The sequence below is a fragment of the Amborella trichopoda genome, chromosome 3 (assembly GCF_054954075.1).
Source record: "Amborella trichopoda isolate Santa Cruz 75 chromosome 3, AtrichopodaSantaCruz75HAP2 v2.0, whole genome shotgun sequence".
NCBI classification, from domain to species: Eukaryota; Viridiplantae; Streptophyta; class Magnoliopsida; order Amborellales; family Amborellaceae; genus Amborella; species Amborella trichopoda.
In genome coordinates this window covers 27159063-27165062 of record NC_142338.1, presented here as the reverse complement: position 1 = coordinate 27165062, position 6000 = coordinate 27159063, and positions in this window count along the sequence as shown.

Below are 6000 nucleotides of genomic sequence, written 5' to 3'. Positions count from 1 at the left end.
AAATAAGAAGACAACCATTCCGAGTCAGCATCAATCCATCTGACATGCAAAGCAGACTTCTCTGGCAAGGAGCTGGCCCATGATGGGTTCCCTTCCTCCAGAACAACATGGACTTCACTGTTGTGCTGGAGGACTTGGCTTCCAACAGAACAAAGCGACCGTGCCTTCTCATTTGCCTTTGCTCTTGGCCCCCACAAGGCATCCCCATCCATGGTCATCGCCGCACGCAAGTTAATGTCGTGCGTGATCATTGACACATGTGACTTAATGCCACAGGTGACCACTGTCGTGCGCAGCTCAACGCCACGTGCTACCACCATCATGGGCAGGCCAACGTCGCACGAGACCATTGCTGCGAGCGGCATGCTCTTGAACGTGGCTATCAATGTGCACAGCCTAGATTTAATATCACACAGGCTCTTGAAGTGCCTCGGTTCCCACCGTTTCCAACTCCTGGGGGGCATTAACTCCCATGCCTCTTCGGTTTCCCCAACCGTCACTCTTAGCCAACGGTCCACCTTGTCACGAACTTTTGCCTCCCCCACAACCCTACGGGTTTTGTCGGAAACACCCCTCCTTACTGGGAATCCCCATCTAACCCTATTCTTTCCCCTTTCCAACAACTGGGAATATCAAGAAAATTGTCGGAATCCCTCGAAAGCTCCCCTGTGACCCTGCGGGTTTCCCTTCTCCCTTCTTCACACCCTGCAACTCACCGAAATTTGGTTGTGCTTCCGATGAGCCCACTGCTGCTCCTCCTCCTTCTTTTCCGATAACCAGAGGACCGTAAGAGGCCCCTGACCCTTTTGCAACCTGTCCGCAATCACGGAACTATCGAAAAAGCACTCGAACTCATGCGAAGCACCACTGCGACTCTCGCAGTTTCACCAAAAAAGTCTCGGTGAAGCTCTGAGAAGCCCCTGTTCCCTACTCAGAAAGCCTTGGCACTCTCCGAAAACACTCACAAGCATGTTGCGAAGGCCCACCACTTGCTCAAGCTCATCAAAAAACTCCTGAAGGCCTGAATACTACAGATTTTGGCAAGGAAAACTCTAGCCGGGAAACTCTTGATGGAAGCTTCGGCTCTCTCTTTAAAAAACTCTCTTCGACTGTTTTACCCTTCGAGAAAACAGTAAATGGGGTTTTTCCCCCTTTATACTTAGTAGTGCCACAAACTACCCTTCACTAATTCAAAATGACGCTCCAGTCCTCAGTTTCTGACTGCAATAAGACCAGACCGAAGCGGGTCAAGCCCGAGACATGAAAGAGTTATCGCTGCACTCCTCGTCAAGGAGCTATCGTCGAGTGCCTCGTCAAGGAGCTATCGCCGCGTGCTTCGTTAAAGAGCTATCACTGCTCCCTTCGTCAAGGAGCTATTGCCGCGCGCCTCGTCAAGGAGCTATTGCTGCACGCTTCGTCAAGGAGCTATCGTCTCGTGCCTCGTCAAGGAGCTATCGTCACGAGCCTCATCAAGGAGCTATCGCCATGCGCTTCGTCAAGGAGCTATCACCACTCGCCTCATTAAGGAGCTATAGCCGTGCGCTTCGTCAAGAGTTAACGCTGCGCGCCTCACCAAGTGATTAACGCTGCGTTCTGCACTTAAGGTCTAATGCCGCGTGCGCCATCCAAGACTTAGTGTCATGCGCATGCCATGGCACTCCCATCCAGATCATCGTCCGACCTCCTTAGGAAGTTCATTCCATGCACCACAGCCTCACTCCTCAGGAAGTCGAGGCCCCAATTACGAATATATTCCCCCTGGAGTCACAATCTCCCCACACAATGGTCCGTGCTGCATGAACTTAAACTATATAGCCTTGGTCCGTGTTGCATGATCTTAAACTGCATGGTCCGTACTGCATGACATTAAACTGCATAGCCAAGGTCTGTGCTGCATAACCTTGGTCCGTGTTGCATGACCTTAAACTGCACAGCCATGGTCTGTGTTGAATGACCTTAAACTGCACAGCCATGGTCCATGCTGCAAGACCTTAAACTGCACAGCCATAGTCCGTGCTGCATGACCTTAAACTGCACGGCCTTGGTCTGTACTGCATGACCTTAAACTGCACAACCATGGTCCAAATTATATGACCTTAAACTATAGTGGAGGTCTAGTCGCACGACCTTAAACTGCACGGTCCTTGTTGCATGACTCTAAACTACATGACCACGGTCCAACTGTATGACCTTAAAACCATAGTGCACATCCTGACCGCATGATGTTAAAAGGCTTAGTGCCATGGTCCAAACTACATGACATAAAATTGTAGCGAAAGTCTAGTTGCATGACCTTAAAATGCATGGTCCTAGCCACATGACTTTAAACTGCATAGCCATGGTCTGAGCTACAAGCCCTTAAAACTGTAATGTACAGCGCGACAAATAGTCCATACGCGTGACTTTAACTGTGAAATAGACCACCTCTTCGCTAGGTATATTTCATCAACATGCCCCAATGGAGTTATGCATATGCAAAAATAAAAGGAGGTCGCACTTTCCCTTCAATCCCCACTGGGTCTGTTTCGCACCAATATCCTTAATAGTGGTCACATCCTATTACGACCCTCTATCCCCAGGGAATTAGGAACATTCTTATCCTTTCAATCCCAAGTGGGGTCGCATCTGTGCTCTGGCCTGTCATTCTCAGCAAAGTTATACGCATACCATTACCCCATCTTCCCCAGGGAGTCACACTTGACCTCTTAATCCCTAGTGAATTTCGATCTTCATCTAAAGCTCTCTTCTCGTGTATAGCCTTAACTATCTTTATCCTCAGGGAGTCAGATTACTATCCACAGACCTATCCCCCATGCAGCTTCACCTACATGGCGACTCACACAAAGGTCTGTGTTGCATGACCTTAAACTGCACAGCCATGGTCTAGGTGCACAACTCTAAAACTGTATGGTCCAAACTATATGACCTTAAACTGTAGCGAAGGTCTAGTTGCATGACCTTAAACTGCATGATCCTAGTTGCATGACTTTTAATTGGATAACCACGGTCCAAGCTATATGGCCTTAAACCATAGTGTATATCCTAGCCGCATGACGTTAAACTGCTTCGCATAGGTCCCGGAGGCATGACCTTAAAGACACCCCCACATACACACACACGCTCTTTACGTGCATCTTAATGCATGCCTTCCCTAACCGGTCCATTCGTATGCACGCACCATCTTCATTTCCTCCCCAGTGAGTCCATATCCCTTCACTACCATCCATCATTCCCTAATGAGTTTTACCCATACTCACAAAATTGCGAACCATTCACCATCCATACTCGCCGGTCACTACCTTTTCACCTACCATTCATACATCATCCATCTTTCATAGGTAACCTTGCTCCATCTCCCCAAAGTGAGTCAAAACCACCACCATACTCACTCCATGGCCTCCAAGGACTGCCATCCACCTCTACTACGGTCCAGCTGTATGACTTTAAACTATAGTGCACGTCGTGGTAGCATGACGTTAAAAGGCTTCACATAGGTCTCGAAGGCATGACCTTAAATACGCCTTTACAAAAAAAAGAGGCATGGTGTACAACTAGACAAGAGAATGCCATGAGTAAAAATGACGGACGGGAATGGTCACGAAACCATGAGTAAAAGAGTTCCATGAAAACAAAAACCCAGGCACGGTGAAACCCCAAAAGGGCACCATGAGAAAAAACGGACGAAAAGAGTGGACATGGCCGCAAGGTCATGGGTAAAAGAGCCTAAAAATAAAAGAAGTTGGTAAAAACCGTCTTTACGGCGCCACTTGTTTTATTCAAGTGAAAACCCGCAAAAGGTGCTTGGACCAACAAAGCAGGTTGACGTAGCATCACACCCTCATCTAGCACCCAATTGCCAAACATACATAATTTTGGCTAGCGAGGTCCACACAAAATTCTCAGTAGCCAGCATCAAATCACAACACAAAATGGCTTACCCGGGAGTGATAGCCTCATAAGATCTTCCACAATTCACTTCCAAAAACAACAAGAGTCCTTACGGGTGAGGACGACGACCGAAAGATCCCTCTAAAATGCTAAAGATCCCCATGAAAGAAAGAAACTAACAAAGTCAGGGCCCAACTTGTCGGAGACTTCAGGGTTATTCCTCATCATGAGATCACCTCGCCAAAAACCTTCCTTAGCCAGCAGGCTCAGATCTTCGGGACGTGCCCACCCTCAGGTTCTCTCACAACCCTCCATCGGCCAGCCAGCCCCTAGAGACAATAGCCATAAGGAGGGACAGTCGGATCCCAAGTAACAGAGAGAGAGTAGAGAGGTTGCGAGCTTGAAGAGAGTCTTTGTCCAAATCACGTTGGAATACAGCTGGAGGGCTTTGTAGTTGTTTTTAGAGGGCTGACCATCGGGACGTGTCCTCCAAACCCCAAGCGGCGAGGTTAGCATCCCAAAGCGCTCCCGCCATAGAAAATATCGCATTGTTGGTGCCTATCCACCCACAGGAGCCCCGCGCACCCCTCACCGGTGCGCTCCCTTTTCTCCTCGCGCGGGCGACCTCGCAGTTGTTTGAGAGAGGCTTCTCTCCCAACCCCCCGAGAGCCAGGTCCGACAAAACCAGTGCACAACTGACCTCTGGTCTCTAGGATAACTATGGAGTTCATAAAAATAAAAAAAAATAAAAAAAAATTGGATGTTTGCAACATTAAACTTGAAGCAAACCTAGCAAAATAACATAAAAATAAAAAGACCATAAATAACTAGGACCACTGTGTAAATTTTTGAAAAACATAGATTATAATATAATGCTAGAAAAGTTTTCTAGTGGTACCTAAATTTTTCTCTTTTTTTCCAAAATACCCTTGGTTCAAAGCTTCAAGTTCAAAATTGGGGTCGGCTTTTTAGATCAAGTGAATAGCTCGAAACTTTAAACTCCATACCAAAGTTTTTGGCAAAAATTGGCTCGGAATTTAGTGTGAATTTAACAAAATGGAAATAAAAATCATACGCGGGAGCACAAGTACATGTCCCGCTATACCATCAAAAATAAAAGAAAATGATTTGATAGGGATACCGTCTTATCAAAATAAGTAAAGCCTCACCTCATAATTCATCAAAAATTACAATTCAAGCATTGGAAAACCATTGCATCGATCATCTCAGCTTGAACATGTTAATTGTGAAAAAGAATGACGATTTGAAAGTCTAAAAATATTTATATTGTAACAAATTATCTACCATGTCCATTTCATCCTAAAATTAAGTGTTCATAGACCTGTAAGATCTGTACCAATTTTTTAGTTTCAAATTTTATTATTGTTGTTGAAAATTGATTTAGATCCATCATTGAGATTTCCAGTATATAGAAGCGCATCAAAAAAATAGGAGGAGCTTATTAAGGTGCGACATCGTTTCAATAAATGCACGCTTCACTTTGTTGTGTCAAACTTTTCTATTATTGGGTGGTCCTACAAGACTACACTGGACAATTGCTATTTTGGCTGAATCAAATTTTTTATATTTGAAATTTTTGAATTCAATTTATAATCACAAATGATTACTTTCAAAAGAAATTTTTTTAATTTTCTATGTAAATATCTTTAATTCGAGGGATTAAGTTTATAACATGGTCAATTTCTAAAAGCATAAAAATGAAGTTGGGAAATTGAAGTATCAAACTACCTGCACCTTTGTTTTTTAAGTAAAAGATCGGCTCCCCAGTTTTACGTAAAAAATAACAAAAGACTCTAGTGTGAAACTTGAAAAAGAAAAATAAAATAAAATAAAATAAACAAACGTCAATCTAAAATACAAAATTTCCAAGTCCATGTTTCATGGTTTTAGAAAAAAGGACAGGATAGCATGTCAAAGGACAGTCGAGTGAAAAAATTGTCTAGTGCTCTGTGTGTTGGACCTTATTGATCATCGATATGTTAATAGGATCAGAATGACGTGTTGCTATTTACATTTGTTCCCACGGACGTTGGCTTTTCCCGCACTATGGACACCACCTTTCATAATCAGTGAAGTAAAAATTGTTGAAGT